The sequence below is a fragment of the Neopsephotus bourkii genome, unplaced genomic scaffold (assembly GCF_033783945.1).
Source record: "Neopsephotus bourkii isolate Nb327-2 ecotype Australia unplaced genomic scaffold, CSIRO-AGI_Nbou_v1 NB_1542, whole genome shotgun sequence".
Taxonomy (NCBI): Eukaryota; Metazoa; Chordata; class Aves; order Psittaciformes; family Psittacidae; genus Neopsephotus; species Neopsephotus bourkii.
In genome coordinates this window covers 4,766,988-4,784,266 of record NW_026902018.1, presented here as the reverse complement: position 1 = coordinate 4,784,266, position 17,279 = coordinate 4,766,988, and the positions used below count along the sequence as shown (strand labels likewise).

At 44.4% G+C, this 17,279-nt stretch overlaps 1 long non-coding RNA gene across 1 annotated transcript; it reads left to right on the top strand.

The window, feature by feature from the left end:
- The first annotated feature begins 10 nt into the window (after positions 1–10).
- LOC133221633 (uncharacterized) lies at positions 11–8,884 on the top strand. The gene is made up of 2 exons (XR_009728038.1): positions 11–144; positions 8,468–8,884. It is a non-coding gene; the product is annotated as an uncharacterized LOC133221633 (long non-coding RNA).
- Positions 8,885–17,279: the final 8,395 nt, after the last annotated feature.

The following is a 17,279-nucleotide window of genomic DNA, read 5'->3' as shown; positions in this document are numbered from 1 at the left end:
TGAACTTGCGGCTTCTGGAGCAACTGCCCAGCCTCCGAAGTAACTCGTCTGAAAGCAGAAGGTCTTGAGGAGCTTTGTGTAACGGTACTGTTCAACAAAAAGGCTTAGGAACTGCAGGTCGTAAAATGGGAATGGTTTTCACAGGTATGCGTGTGCCCATTTTAGCAGCAGTAAGACCTGAACAGGAGACAGTACGAACAAATGATTTTGTCTTCAACATGGATTTGAGGCCCAGTATAGTTAATGTCAGACAAAGGATTGAACAAAGTAAGACCTCGTTCTGGGGCTAAACAAAGTGCATCTAAGTAAACCCTGTTACACTAGTCACTTCACTGAACTACTGTCTGTGCCTTCTGCTTCAAAATGCAACTAGAATTCACAACGTGGTAATGGTTTTCTCATGAAGCAGTGACCCCAGGGATGGCTACACGCATTTAAATATATGGCACTAAGTTTAAGGGCTGCTTTTTGTGTCTTCTGGAGGATGTAACAAAGTTCAGCACTTCCCATTTGCAGTTGTTCGGTATTTTGAGTTAAACATTAAGCCTTTTAGGCTAAATAAATAGAAAGAAAGGAGGCAGTGTCTAACATTTAAACAGAAAGCGTGCTTGGATAGCCTGGATAGCACTCTTTCGCTCTAATCCACTCTTTTTAACCCAAAAAGAAACAGCAATGCTCTGTATGCCCAGTGCACCATGATAAACACACTGCTTTGCTAGGGGCAGGAACTCCCTGGAGGAACTCCTAAAGCGCTGTCTAAAGGTGTTAGTCTGCTGTTGAGGAAACCCTTTAATCTTTGTGCCAATTTTGAAGATAAGCTGAGAATATGTTACAAAGCAAAGAACGGTAATAAGGAGAAGAAAAATACCCCATCATCTCAGAGGAAGGCACTTCTAAAAAGTCTGGATAGCTAGTACATTGTTCTGAGTACATTTGTCCTGTACTCACGAGTGTAGCATCTCCCTGTTCATGACCAAGGGGCTAAAAACCTGTTCCTAGGAATTATGTTACTTTTCAATCACATTTCTGGAGGGCAATAATAAGCAGTGACTGATACTTACATAATGTTTAGCATCTGATGATCCTAATTTGTTTGAATGGCCAATTTTAAAGGTACGTAAAGGTAACACTTTGATCCATTCATGCTGGCAGATCTTTAAACATTGCAGAATGCGAGATCAATGCAAAAAATCAAAAGGAGTGTGACCAGCAGGTCGAAGGAGGTGATCCTGCCCCTCTGCTCTGTTCTCATGAGACCTCACCTGGAGTATTGTGTGCAGTTCTGGTGTCCTCAACATAAAAAGGACAAGTCCAGAGGAGGCCACGAGGATGATCAGGGACAGGAGCAACTCCCATATGAAGACAGGCTGAGAAAGTTGGGGCTGTTCAGCCTGCAGAAGAGAAGGCTGCGTGGAGACCTCATAGCAGCCTTCCAGTATCTGAAGGGGGCCTATACGGATGCTGGAGAGGGACTCTTCATTAGGGACTGTAGTGGTAGGACAAGGGGTAATGGGTTAAAACTTAAACAGGGGAAGTTTAGACTGGATATAAGTAAGAAGTGCTTTCCTGTTAGGGTGGTGAGGCACTGGAATGGGTCACTCAGGGAAGCTGTGAATGCTCCGTCGCTGGCGGTGTTCAAGGCCAAGTTGGACAGAGCCTTGGGTGAGATGGTTTAGTGTGAGGTGTCCCTGCCCATGGCAGGGGGGCTGGAACTGGATGATCTTAAGGTCCTTTCCAACCCTAACTATTCTATGATTGTATGAAATCAGCTGACAATACAGGAGGGAAGTCAGGAGACCAAGTAAGTTCCTTTCCATATCAGCAAATCCAGGATGCCAAAAGAAAAACCATTTCTGAAGCATTTGTAGAAATAAACAGAAGGGCCTGGGTTTCTCTGGGAACTGCTGAAGTACTTTTCTGCCTGGACTGCAAATTAAAAGGAAAAACAGCAGGTCTATTTTGTATCCAGCTCCTGAAGAAGGTCACATAACTGAACTTTTCTCTTCAGGCTTCTATTCTTAGTGTGAACTTTCACTGACTTCTCTATTGGTGCCTTGTTTATTTGTAATTTAGTAAATTGTACTACATGTAGGAAATGGACTTCATGGCAATAAAACTGAAGCCCCTTAAAAGAATACTCATGAACAGTGGAGATCTGAAATAACAGTACATTTCCTGTGCACCATATCAACCATCCTGCAAGAAGGCAGTGAGGTCCAGACTGCGTGAATAGGAAATGGCAAGCCTAATAACGATCAAAGGAGATCAGGCTATTCCATAGGGACTGCGCCTATATAAAAGTATAACTCTAGCCAACACAATAAACCTTCAAAGCACGAAATATTAATGTTGAGCAGGAAAGTAACCTAATAAAGGAAGATGCCTTCCACATCCCAGACAAAGCATATTAGAGACCTTAGATTTAAGTCTGAATGTTCCACCTCAGTCATTACAATTATCTATTAAGTTTGATGCTGGTATTCAGCTCCTAGTTCTGTTTCTGACTTCTTCACATGTCAGTATTTAATCTTCTTCCTAGTTCTCCATTACCCGGCCCAAGAAAATATTTTGGGAAATAGCTGAACCTTTTGGGATGAATGCAGGCTGTAATAATGTGTTCAGAGGAAAGTAAGTCTTTCACTTACAAAGAACAAAAGTTCTTTGGAGCAAAGGAAAATTCCTTCAAAACAGTTCTGAAGTTTTCATCTCTATTGCCCTCAGTCAGGGTGGTCCAGGAAATCAGATGTGGAAGTCAGGACCACACAGTGTAATCTGTACAAAAAGCAGTTCTTGGCACTTCTGTGTTGAAAGCCTGTGTTACAGAGATACCATCTTGGAGCAAAAACTGGGTTTTGATAATTCTGGTCCACGCTGTGCTACAAGACTGTTCCCAAGGGTTCCCGTAAAACCCCACAATAGCACCCTGGCATTAGTCAGAAGCACCCTGGAGAATGAAGTTAAGGGCCAAATATCTAGAGTTCAGACTAAAACTGGGAAAGAACCAAGAAAAGATTTAAGCAAACAAAGTCTTTCCACTGTAACCCAAGATAGGAGCAAAGGCTGAACAGCATCACATACAGAGCTAGTAGGCAGGATTGTAGGCAGCATTTCTGTCTTTCCTTCCTAAGTTAGTGGTACGTACATACACTCCCTCTGAAACACCCAGCATCATTCAAACCCTGCTACTATCATGTGAATCATGTCTCCAGACACTTTCTTCTCCTGTCATTCCTTGAAATGGGTCACACAGAGTTCCCCAGAGCAGCTAAATTAATTAATAACTCATGTCCCTAATGCTATAACTGTTCCAGATCACCCACAAGGTCATGCTGCTTGTTGTTGACACCTATCAAGGGATTTAAGTGGATGTGGACCCAGATGTATCCTGCAAAGCCACATGATACTGATGTTCTGTCTGAGCTTGCTTTCTAGATGCTGCAACACCCTTCAAATGACCTTCTACACTGGCCTTTTCCAGTGGCCACAAAATAAAGTACTGAGTTGTTCTGCAAAATAGATTACTGAAACTGATCTTTGCATTGCTTCACCTCAAATGCAGGTTCACTTGCTTCATATGGAGATATAAAACAATTCTCTTGGAACACACCTGATTTAAACATGCTGAGCTAAAAGAAGGAAGAAAGTTGCTAAACTTCCTTTCTGTCCTGCTTTGGTTTATATGTTGAGCCAAATGAGCTTTAAGGAAAACCAACATACTCTGTTGTAAAGTCACTCCTTTGTACCACAACCTCTTGTTAATAACAGTTTGGCTGGGTTTTTTGGGTTTGGGTTTTTTGTTACTGGTTTTGTTGTGGCTCAGTTTGGATTATTTTTCATTTACACTGGTTCCAGACACAGAACTCTTTCTCTGACTCTACTTAAATCTTTACAAGTATTCTTACCAGTTTTAGAATGGGTCTGTACATAAACTTAAGCCAAAGCAAAGTTGAGAATTTTGATATGGATGGAAAATTCTGGTCTACAGTGTGATTTGATGCCTTTCCCCTGGACTCTGCAAAAAACCACAGGTACAATCACCTATCGGGTGGGAGAGCCAAATTCTAAACCTCATATAGTTGGCTTTGTGTCATCTGCTTTGGGCTTCCTGCTATTCTGAAGGCTGGGTGAGGGGAAGTGGCTGAAAACTAAGGAAGTTTATTGTTGACAGTACATTTTGCCTGCTCTCAGGCATGCCTGGGACCAGAGCAGTCCCTAACCAGCCCCAAGTCTGGGGGTGAAATACAAGTTTTACAGTCACCTTCTTCTCCCTCCCACAGGAAGAGTTCAGCTTACAGTTTTCAAAGTTAAAGTACCTTTGGTAGAGTCCTTCTGTTGTTAGTGCTGTTGTTGTTCTAGCTAGAAATAATCTCCTTGATTGCTTTGACTAAATCACACCTGGAAATGTAATCTTTAAACCAGAACAGACTCACAAATTGACCACTTTTCCCAATTAAAAACTTCATTCTTCCCTGGAATATGGCTATCTCCCTGGTGCACAGGAAGGGCATTAAAGAAATAGTACACTCATAAAACACATTTAATGATCTAACATTTAAGAGCAGCATTCTTGTTCATTACTGTAACTTTCTGCTAAATTACCACCAACAAGATTGCTCATGGGCTCAAAAGGTCAGTGTTATTTTTGCTGTTGAAATCGTGGAGTCTGGGAAACAACTGTGTGTAAATTGCTGATAAACTGGAACAAAGACAGAAGAGAAAAACACTGAACATATGTAAGTAAACCAGCAGGAAAGGAGGGGAGGGGAAGAATCTCATGGACAGTTTATTAAAAGAACAAAAGAATAAAATCTGGCACATTTGTTTTCCAAGGGTTCAGGAAGCCCGGTCTTTAAGCACCTACTATAAATAGAGTGTCTAATCCTTCATCAAAGCGGGAGTAGTCTATACCAAAGTGAATGAATTTTAGGTATAATCTGGGAAGAGGAAGATGTCCCTCCCCTCATATTAGGAGAAAGAGCTTTTGTTTCAATCCTTGCAGAAATAAGGTATTTCAAAGTGCAAGAGCTGGAGAGATGAGGCAGAGTTTGGAACATGATGTGTGTGTGCTGCCAGATTCCTGGTAAGAATATTGTTAGAGCATGGAACCAGCAAACAACTAATTTGGGACTGAATAACCTGATTTTGAGGAAGAGGGTCTTCAAGTGTGCCTGGCTTCAAAATCCTCAAGGAGCTCCTCTCTGAGGGGAAGCTCTATTTGAATTCTAGAAACTTCTGAAATTTAACTTTAGAAATTCCTAAAATTAAAATTCTAAAAAGCATTTGATAGTGTTGATAGGGATGACATATAAAAAATAATGGGGACTTATTTGAAATTCTGAAAAGGACAATTTTCAGTCATTTAGCCCTCTGTAAAACATCTGAGTGTAAAGTAATCCCTAAAATGCTAGCTCAAAGCTACCAAGTTAAAACATAATGTTGAATGGGTTTGGGTTTGATGCTATTTAAAGCAACTCAACAAGGAGGTTGAAGAGGTTTGTTTCTACCTCCTGCCTGCTGAACTGAAAGCCTAACACATAACTTTTAGGATAGGCACTGAATATTCTTCAGGCAGGTCAAAGCCTGCACACGGCAGTCAATAAAGGGCTACATTAATCTTTAGTTTCACACTTGGCAGCACAAAAGGAACAATAACACCTACTAACAGTCAACGTCTTGCATCCTGGGAAGGCATTCAAGCTGTCAGCTGTCAGCCATGAAATTAGAATAAGGCCTGCCTCTCACAAACTATGAGACCCTTCCTACCTCGTTATCATTATTAAGGAAAACCTGTTAGGCATATATACAGGCACTAAAAAAAGGACCTCCAGTGCAGATTGCATGGACTGGCCCAAAGACAGAACATTCTCCATACTCAGATGCTTCCCTGTTAGTCTCTCACCATAGCTACCCAACTCACAGTTCCCACAGAGCAGAGGTAACTAGGGCTGCAGTGTGATTTGGGTGGCAGGGAACAGAAGAAAAAAGGGAGCACCTGAGGGCTCACACTGCTGCAACATGGTGTAGGAGCACAGGTTTGTGCTAAGAAGTGGGGAAGGTGGCTTCAGCCCTTCAGTTGAATTTGTCCAATGAGTTGATGATAGCCCCTGGCACTGAAGAGCACAGTCTGTCAAGATTTCAGGTGTTCAGGAGGTTTGTACACAGGGACTTACATTGACACCCAGCCTGGAAACTTCTGCTTCAAAATAATTTGATCTGCTTTATAATTTATTTCTGAGCAACATACTCTTATTCCAAAGTGAAAATATCAAAGGTGCTAACCAGAAGTAATATTTCACTTGAACTGCAGACTCCACCACAATCCAAATCAGTTGTCCAGGGGAAACAAGTGGGAAGACAACAGATCTTTTAAGGACAGCTCATGGAAGGGACACTGTGAGCGCTCAACAGCACATTCGTGCAGTGAAGCCCACTATCTCTGGCTCACAGCAACATGTGAAATTGGGCAGATGGTTGCAGCTGCACTTGGCGAACAAACAGTAGTAACCTAAGCTTGACACTATAAATGATGGTTATTGAACTAGTGTCTTCATGAAAAGGCTAGATGTTGGCAAAAGGGCATGAGGAAGACAAAACAGAAGTTTAATTAACTTAACAGGAAAGCAAAAATCTCCTAGATAAAAGGAAAAGAGCAGTTTCTGAGCCAAGTATTTAAAGGGTTCTCAGACCTTCCCAGGCCAAAGAGTGTCTGTGTGTAATGCTGACTTCCTTCCAGCTCTGTCTGTGCCAGAAATAACTCCTCAATGGAGTATATGTCAATAGTGTACCTTTTACCAAATGCATTCTTGCAAAAAAGTGGTAGTTGCTGCCAAGATGCTGCTGGCAAACAAGGAAGCAGGCAGCTGCATTTATGAAGAGTGTAACACATTCTACTCTCCTTCTGCTTCAGCACATACACATGCTTGCTGACTCATAATGGCATGAGCTGAAGACACAGAGCAGAGTGTGTGTACCAGGGCAAGAATGGATCTACAGTGACCAAGGGGAGAAGGGGAGGACTGACTGGCCTCCTCAAGATCTTGGGTGTATTCGGCATCTTTCAAAGGCTAGTTAGAAGTTCACATCACTGATAACTGTCTTTCGTATCATGTTGCTCCTAGCCACAGCAGACTGAACCCCTGGAGTCAGCTGGTACGGTGGTCACACAGCATACTGATGACCAGCCAGCTGGGCTGTAAGCACAGAACAGACTTACATGTTGCCTGTAGACAATATGTAACTCTTGACTTGAGAGAGGCTCTGAAAGAATGGTACTACCTATATGGTTATGCATTCATCCACCAACCGGCTGAGGTTTGCCTGACATGCTACAGTTCAGGATCTGAGCTTTAATCTAGAAAGAGAAGTATATTTCTGTCTTTCACAGTTTAAAGGAAAAAAAAGGCATGCGTGAATAGAGCAGCTGAAATAGCATCTGTTGAAGTCTGCAGACAGCCTGAAATCAAAGCTTTGAGAAGAGTAATTGCCTTCTACCCAGGTATCTCACTGGGATCCAAAATACAAAGACTGGCTTTAAGCAAACACAAAAATAAAAAGTCTGTGCTAACCATTTCATTGCTGGACAGCAGTGTAGGACACTAGAATTTAAACTAGTTGGACAAAGATGAGAAGACTAGACTCCACGTGGACCTTTGGTCCAGCCTCACAGTGCAGAGTTCAGTGGGTCCAGAAGAGAAGACAGTACTAAATTTATAGCCCCCATCTACTATTCAGGATGGAATGTAGCCCTTTCCAGCAATGAGCGAGGCACTCCTCCCACAGCCAAAGAGAGGGGCTTTTATCATTCTTCTTTCACACACAGGGCACCCTCCTGCCCCCCCCCCCCCCCGGCACTGCATGCATATAGCCATTTCCTGAAACATTTCCATTTGTTTTCCTTAGGTTATTTGTGTCTACAGCCACCAGCTGCTCTGTGTCAAAGCCGATATGTTCAACATATTATTCCATTATCCTAATAGGTTGAACATGTCCTTCCTCCCATGAGAGCTGTTAAGATATCAGTCTAGGAGAAAAGAGACAGCTTTAGTCCCACTGTCACCTCCTCTTTCCTTCTGAGTAACATGCTGTCCTCACTGATCATATGGAATATAGCTAACTTCTTAGAATATCTTGATATTTTGTGTTCACGCATGCAAGAAATGATCCTTGGCCATTTAATATCCAGCGCTGCCCTGAGCAAAACCACACACATGTATCAAGTGGGGGAAAGAAAAAGCTTTGAAGGCTTGAAAGAGACAGTGCCTAGTGCTTTGCATTTTTCATATGACAATTTTCTCTGTCCTATTATAGGGCTCTATAATTTCAAATTACCACTTCTTCTCCTCCATCAAGATATTAGTCATATTTCCAAAATTGCTGTCTTGATCTTGAAAAGTCTTGGAAAACATCTCCAACTCAGGTCAACGACATTTAAACTGAGGAAATGGTCACCTTTGGTTCTTCTCTGCAGGATCCTTGTGCCCCTGGGAATGGGAGAGCAGAAATTCCTGGCTGGTTTCCATGACCCCAAGGACTGAACATTCCTTGCTTGAGGAGCCTTCCCAACCCCTCCAGCAACTACAACTAAGACCGCTTGTGTCAACACAGATTATTCAAAAGATGCTGTTTAAAGTTGCTGTGGGTAGAAGGCAATGGGAGGGGAGAGGGAAGGAGGAAGGGAGGGAGGAAAGAAGAGGAGAGAGATGGAGATAGCCAACACACAAACAAACGAGCCTACATCAAAGATATGTAGGATCTCCTGGGGGAATACTTAACAATAGGAGCACTAGCTCTTGCTTTGCTCCAAGAAGCAACTCTTGGTTGAGAAAGTCCCTGAGCAGGGGACCCTTCTTTTTACACACCAGAAGTAAATGGTTTTGAAATAATACATAGCCCTGACTGTTATTTGCATGCCTGAAGATTTCCACTTACCTCACACCCTACACTTTCACAGAAACTCAGAAATAACTGGTGAGGGAACAAATATCCCCAGAGCCACAGGAACAGGAGGCAAATGTAACACATGCTCCCTGGATAGATCGTCTGCAAGACATGGTCCACCCACAGATGTAAGGGAGTGCAGGAAATGAGTGAGTGTGGCAGGGCTGTGGGATGGATAACTGGGGCATGCAGGGAAAAAAGAAACGGGGTAGCGCTTTGTCCCATAAACAGCTAGCTCAGCGCCTCCTTACCAAATCAACTCTTACTGATCTGACAGGATATTCACAGCACTCAGTGACAATGAAGGAGCATTGTTTTCCTTTATCAGTGACAGCAGAAAAAGGCAATGCTACAGCACATCTTCCCCCAACACACTCTCTACTTGATTCAGTCTCCAGAGAAAAAGGGAGCTTGCAAAGTCTTCATATCTATGTTTTAGTATCTGCATACTTATGCTTTTACATCTTTTGTTCCACAATGGGAAGCAGTCACAACCACATCACTCACAAACCTGTTGATGCTCAGTTCAGTTCCTCCTGGTTCCAGCATAATGACAACCACCAGCATCAGCTCAGTTCCAGGAATTGAGTAAAAGAAAATCATGTTTAAAAGCCTCCATCAAGCCAGGCTGTGCCCAGGGGTGCCCCTTTAACACAGCCTCTTCCTCCTGTGTTAACCAGAAAAATTAGTGCAGAGCCCATGTGTGCCTCATCTTCCCCTCCTCACCCTGACTCAGCAGAGCATTATCAGGTATTTCAAGCAGAGGTGATGATGTGTGAGTAGGGTCCATATGGCCCCTTCAAAAGGCACCAAAATTTGTAACTGACCCAGGAAGACAGCGTTCATCTCTATTACTGCTGCATCCCCTCCAGCTGTAGATTTTTATGATCCTGTAACACCAGGGTTGTATGTTCTCCCCAGAGAGAAGGGGAGTGGTAGGTGCAAATTAACAGGCATGCAGCTAAACCATAGCAAGGTAACAAAAAAACTGATAAGTAGGGCAGCATGGAGAGGTTAATACCAGTAGTTCCCATTGAGAGCGGCTGGGGGATCACCATTTACAGATGATGGCAAAGAGGCTTTTAAAGATGTTTATGCTTGGAAACAGTCACTGGGAGCAGCAGTGGTACTTACTGTGGGATGGGACAGTTGAGGGATGCTAGAGTGTCTCCTACATGTGCTGTGACTCAGACCATACCCAGCCCCTTTTCTAATACACAGGGGTACTGTTTTTAATTTCCTTCCTTGCTGGATTGCTTTTGTTGCCATAAATCCAACTGTTCAGGCTTTAGGAGGGAAGAAGCAATTACACCAAAGGGCTGTAAACCAACACAAAGTTAGGCTGTGGTCCCGAGGAATTGCAACACTTCTGAGGTTCGCTTGGACCTTGCATTCAACACAAAATTCATCACAAAAATATGATACACTGACCATCACATCTGTTGGTCTGCACTTCTCTGTTCAAGTTATGTGCTTAATTTCATGTTAAATATACAGGTCTTCAAAGCATCCTTCTAACATAGTGTAATTCTGCAACATAAACAAGCTCTCTTTAGAAACCAGTACCAGACTACCTGGGAAGCTTTGTGTACCCAAAGCTGTCGTTTTCAGTGCAGAAGTTCTCCCCAAGGCTAGAAGCAAAATGTTAGTGGAAGGATTCCTCACTTCTTAGAGGTACAAAGAACCATTCTCTAGTCATGCTGAATCAGAAGATCGTGAATTACCAGTCCTAGAGGAATGTTTACTTACAGTGATTTAGCAAAATGATGGAATAAAAAGGTGAGAGAAGCAGCAGCATGAAAACACCATCCAGATGATCACAGATCCAAAATGTTAGTGCCCAGACCCTGGAGCCACAGATTACCAGACAGAAGCTGGGAGCAACAGTAAGAGTTGCCTGCAAATGGTATTCATAATGATTGTGCAATTTAACCCAGCTCTCATGAAGATGGATGGATGTAGCATGCAGATGTATTGCTGTCTGCACCAAACAATTGCTCAAATCAGAAAGATGACATAGTGCAATTTGCAAATAATTACTGTGCCCGTGGCCTTTCTTCACCTTTCCATCTCCTTATGCATTAGACAAAATATCCATGTCCCAGGCAATAATCCTTCCCAGTTCAGATCTCCGCATCCCACTCTTTCTTCCTGCTTCTGATTTGCCAGTCATTCACCCATGTGTGCTTGACCTGTAAGTATGTTCTCACTTTCATACACTCAAACAAAGCTTCTAAACAGTACCGTTTTGTCTCTTAGCTGCCTGCTTCAGATTCACAGGTCCTGTATGGTCTGGATGAGGTCAGACACATGATCAAATTGGTTTCTGTTACTCTGTCTTATTTCTATGCCTGATTTTTCTACACTGTGTTCTTTTTTAGCTTGTTCAGTGTGTACAGCTGCTAGCAAAGCAAGGGCCAAGCTTAACAGCAAAAGAAATATGTAAGAATATCATTTCCCTTCTTAAACGTAGAGACCTCAATTTAACCCACAGAAAGTGTCTCTGATGGTTTACCATCAACCAGACACAGGAAGCACCGAGGTGGCTATTCTTGGGCCTTTACAGAGAATTGAACACAGTGTTTTCCATTCATGCTATGGACAGTTCTGCCACATCACCTCTCTGTCTGATCCTTGACATACAACAGAGGGAAGCATTGAAACCATCTAAAGCCCAGCCTCTTAGCATGACTTACCTTGTTTAACAATGAGCCCTTTGGACTTGTTGTGTCTTGTGCATGCCGGGACACGTTAGCAGTTTAACCGAGGTGAGGGAAAACAGCACTTTCATGAGTTGTCAGTCCAGTGAACACTCAGAGTGAGAAAGTCTTGTTGCTCCTGACCAGAGCTGCTCACCCTTCAGGGGCACCCAATTGAAATACCTTAACAAAGGGTCAATTATGTTACAGCTGAGAAACACAGGAACGTCTTCCTGAGCACAATTCCAGAACATGGTCTACACAGAGGGAGAATTGGGGGAACAAACAGAAAGCAAGCAAACAAAGGGGAAACCCGTCCAAAAGCAAAAGAAGGCCTCACAAACATGAAGTGAGAGGCCGTACTGGCTTGTCCAAGGAACAAAAGGGTTTTCTTCTATTCCACCTGTGATCTCTGCCAGCAGTTCTGCCCTGTTCCCCCACCCACCCATACAGATTCACCTTCAATTACCTTACCTCGGGAATATTCATTACAGGAAGATGCCCTGAGTGGATCAAATTAGTGCCTTATGAAAGCCCATTCAGGAAACATCTATGTGATTCTTATTCAGTTAGCAGGAGGGGATGGAGTGGGGATGCCAACTGACAAGGTGGTTTTATGCAAACACATGTCTTAGGACTGATGGGATAGCAGTTCTCTGCAGGCACAATGCAGAGGGACCACATCCTGCCTGCTCAGTTCCGAGTACTGATGCAGCCTTGCAGTTGCTTTTGTTTTGCCAAAAGCATCGTATTTTAGTGTTGCAAAATTTCTAATCCTAGATAGAAAGCGCTGGGATGAACAACTGGGCCAAGAGGTATCCACAGGGGTCACCCCATTTTCAGTTACAAGAGACACAAAGGGCAGTCAGCCTCAGGTGTCTTTGGACGGTGTTGTAACCTCAGAGATTTGATATGAACCTAAGGCACTGCAACAAGCAGCGAAGTCACTTGGAGCAACAACAGAGATCACAGCACTCCAAAATGTTCCCTGTGTAGCTGGGATTGGGAAAAGGTGAGATTTCCATGTGCCGTAAATACAGAGACCTTGACTGCTGCAAAATCTACCAACCAACTGGTTGAAACTGCCTGTGACACACTGGTGCATGTCTTCAGCACATTTCCTTAGGTGCTGTACACAGATCTCATCCAAGGAGACAAAGGCACAGATTAGTACCTCTGCTTCTTGAGTATAGCAGGGTACAGGAGCATGGTGTCTCACAGAAATGTCCCCTTCTCCTGCTTGTGCTGCCCCAGGGAAATGGGATGTAACACGCTGCCAACAGCTGTGAGCAAACAAGATTGTCCACACGGCAGCTGTAAGGCAAACGGGGCTGGAGAGAGATAAATTCTTGTCTCTGACAATAGCTAATGGGCTCCAGGCAGACTGGCAGCTGCAAAGCACCCACTTCTCTGCTCTGGTGCTGCTGACCAGGCACCGCTGGGACTGTACTTTGAGCTGGTGAAGAAAAGAGGCAGAACAAGTCTGCTGCAATCTATTTATATACTGCAGCTCCATCTGCTCCTCTCCGCAGCTGGCAAGGACTGGAGCTCAGCTTAGATCCTCCCAACAAAAAGCCTCTTCATGAAGCATGGGAATTCCCTCCACTATCAACACCATTTGGATTGGATTGATCAGGATGAGGCTATTTTGGGCACCACAGGTGGCTTCTCCATCTTGCTGAGCACAAGGATGGAGCCAGCAGAGGCCTTTCCGCTCTATTACCCAGCCACACCACCAGGGATGGACTCTGAGCAATGTGGGGCCTTGGATAAGCCCACAGGATCTGGGAGGAAGGGACACAAAGCAGAGGCCAAGAGGAGGAGTTCAGGGGGTGGGATTCACAGGTGAGTGAGAGTAGAGCTTCCAGCAACACAGAGACCCTCAGAACTGCTTTGAAGACACAAAACCAACCAGTTTATTAGCTCATTAGCTTGAGAGTCTTTGCCCTGGGCAAAGCACTAACTCACCCCACATCTAAACTAAAGATCTTTCAAGGCCAGGTTGGAGCCTTGAGTGGCATGCTTTAGTGGGAGGTGTTCCTGCCCATGGCAGGGGGGTTGGAACTGGATGGTCTTAAGGACCTTTCCAACCATAACTATTCTATGATTCTATGGTCTTCACTCCACAGACCCTTTACTCTAGAGAGCAACTCCTCTGGACAAAGCAGAAACCTCCTTTTCTCTACTTTCCTCTCTGCCCAGGCAGTAACCCCTTCCTTTGTGCTAAGGTTCAACATCTGCTTGCTCCTGTCAGAGAGAGCTCCAAGCTCTGTCCTTCGCCTGGCATGCAGCAGAAAGCTGTCCCTGCCTCTCCTTTCTGATAGCTTACCACATGGATGTTATTTCCTGTGTTTATTTTTCTTGCCTGTCTAGCTGGCCTGGAGGGTCTCACCTGCTGGAAAACTGCCATTACTTCTCCATCTGCAACACCGACCAAGGATTAACAAAACAAATAGGCTTAGGTCACTTCTAATTTCCTTAGGATGCCTGACTACCAGCAGGGGCCAAAGGCCACAGATGCTGAGAGAGCAGGTTCCTGTGTGTCTTACCTGGAAGCTGACATCAGCAGATGCATCTCTTTAGGAAGCAGAACAGGGACATGTATTTTATAGCACTCGGATTTCCAGCCACTTGGAAAACACTAAATCCATGGCTACGTCCACGAGGACCTCTCTTCAGAGACAGTGAACGTGTCTGTGCAGCAGAGAGAATGCAGCCTCTTCCAAGACCTGATTGACACACAGGCTTAAGCATTCAGTGTCATCCACATGTCACTGACCCCAGGATGCAACCTCGTGCTTTTGATGGGAAAAAAACATTGTGCTCTCCCTGGGAGGATCATATGTCCCACCCAGTGCTTCCAAATGGAAAGGTCCTCCTGTAAGGGAATCAGACTACAGTTAACATAGAGAGCACGTTCCTCCCTCCAACCACACAGTGGAAGCCTACAGGAAGGTTGTTGCTACAGTTCTTTTGGAAGTCCAGGTAGTGCTGCCCCAGGGAAGGGGACAGCCAGCCCCTTCATCTTGGATAAACCTCTTGTGCTTCCTGGGCCTGGCATACTGCAGGAGAGGAGGATCATCTGCAAAGGCAGAAATTAGGATGGGAGGGAACTTGCATGGGAAGCAAGTGCTCAGAGAAAGCAAGCTATAAAGGTTTCCGATTAAAACCTTGATTCCCAAGCATTGGCTCAATCCACAAGGAATTTGGTTTAATTTAGTTGCAGATGAACATTACATGGCTTAGTTCTGCAGACTGGAAGGCCTCAGTGCAAGTGAGGGATGTTACTGTGTATTTCTTCTGGAAGGAAATCAAAATGCTATTTCTCATGAATTCTGAAAGAACGCAGCTGTAGGACAAGCAGCTGACTCTCAGCTTTAGCTGCGGCGTTGAGTTACCAATGGTGGGAGAAAAGACTATTTCTGTTTTTCCCAATGCAACCTTTAGCATTTTGATCCTTCTGGAATTAGAAGAGGATCTTGAGGAGGGTCTGTGATTTTTTGTCTCCACCCTATTATTTTAGTGCTTTTGGCATGAATATAAAGAAAGGCAGGAAGCACTTGGAATACCAGACTGCTCCCAAATGGCAGGCACCTCAGAAATGAGGCAGCCAGTTGCCCTTTACTTTCAGGTGCTGAGTGTTCATGTAGCCCAGCACTCTGGTGCCAATGGTGGGTGCTCCCCTTTTGAGACTCTGCCTTTGAATCAGCCAAAATCTTTGTGAATGAACTGCAGCTCTCCCCCTATAGGCTCTCTGGGGCTGGGAATGCAAACATTGGCCCTGTTCTCCCCAGCATCTTTTGGCTCTGCAGAGTAACTTCACAATGTGTTACCATCACTGAACAGCTTCAGTTCAGAAGCACATGAGCCCTGTATATCACAGTCCCTGCCACCAGGGCTAGCTCAGAAAACCTGTGATTGCTCACAATCATGGTTAACAGAGGGGATGACAGGGCAGGAATTTGCTCTGCAGCAGGCATGTCTCAGAGCTACCATTCCTGTCACACACAAAACTGGCCACATCCTCTGGATGATGGAATTGTTTAATATCACAGGATCCAGGGTGCATGGCAAAGCTTCTCCAAAGACATTAATACTGGAAGCAGTACTGCCAATACAGACTTACGTGCTTGATAGTTCATAGTAAATGAAAGGATGAGAGTCCTCCTTGCCCCAAGATTCATACCACTGCAAACAGCATTCTTCCTTTGCAAGACACTACTTTCCTTTCTTCTATGGCCCAGTGCTAAAAAGTTATATCAGCGTGGATTCAAAATGACCTTCATCCAGCCTGGATCAGCATGGTCAGAGATGCTGGGTCCAGTGCACCTGCCCTGCAGAAGGCTTCAGCATCTGCCACTATTCAGCCCTTCAGCACACCTCCAAAATAGGAGCTTGGCAAACAAAGCTAACAGAGTGCATTACTAAGCAGAACATTCTGCCGAGTCCCAGCACCAGGACTGCATGTTATAGGGCACTTGCCAATTCCTGAGTCAACTTTATTTATTATACACTAGAAAGGTCATGACGAGTCTCAGAAGATAAAATCTGTGTCTGTCAAGCCACCTTCCTTATTTTCATTGGCCTGGACCCTCACGTTCCACACCAACAATAACAGGACATGGGTTCAAGAGGTACCATGACTGCAGCTTACCCTGAGATGGCCCAGCCTTGTTTTGCATTCTTTGTAGATCTGATCCAGGCTGCTCAATTCTCTTTCTTAGGACTTTGTTGGTGGTTGTTTTTGTTGTTTTCATTTGTTTTTTTTTCCCTGGATGCAATCACCACAATGCACAACAGCCTCCTTGCATCCCTGGAACCCCAAAGCACAGGCACAAGCTTTCAAGGCACAGATGATGCCAAATGCCCAGATGATGCAGCTGTAAGTTCTCCAGCAACACAAGGTATTCTACTGAGATATGCATAACTCCCATTAAGAAGTAACATCCTAGCCCTATACAAGCCCCAAAAGACATCCCCATGACCTCATCAACAGCTGAGGCAGCAAGATACCCCCACACATGGATTTTCTCCACTGTCATTATGAGCTATTATCTAATCTCATTGCCTTAGGTAAGGCAAAAAATGAGAGCTGCCCAGGGCTTTGGGTAAATCCTTGGCAAACAAAGCCTGAGTGTTTTCAGCTCCAGTGCTGTCAGTGTCCAAGCTTGCAGGTTTAAGGACTGCACTGGGCAATGTAGAAGTTGCAGTCACCTCTCTGGATTGCAGCTGGACACTCCCAAAACCCGCAGTCCCAGCTCTGGAGTTCAGTGCAACAGGCTCAGACCACACAATATGGCTCTGCACTCCAAATAACCTCATTTATACACAGTTCATTCTGAACCGCAGGATCTCAGCAGTGATTACTGCAGTCACACAGCAGAGAAGGGATTGTGCTTCTAAGAGTGGCACATCTTACGGCCAAAACCCCTCCAACAGTCCCATCCACTTGGTCAGTTCTGAGGAAACACCACCAGTCCTCAAAAGTGCCCCTCTTTGTTCTCAGAACAGCACTGAAGAGGAGATTGGGAAGTCAGGGAGGAATACAGCTCCACTTACCGTTAAGTGAGATCCCAACCTGCGGTGAGTCACATCATCTAACCTGAGGTGCTTGTTATCTGTGGGATCAGAAAGGTGGATTTC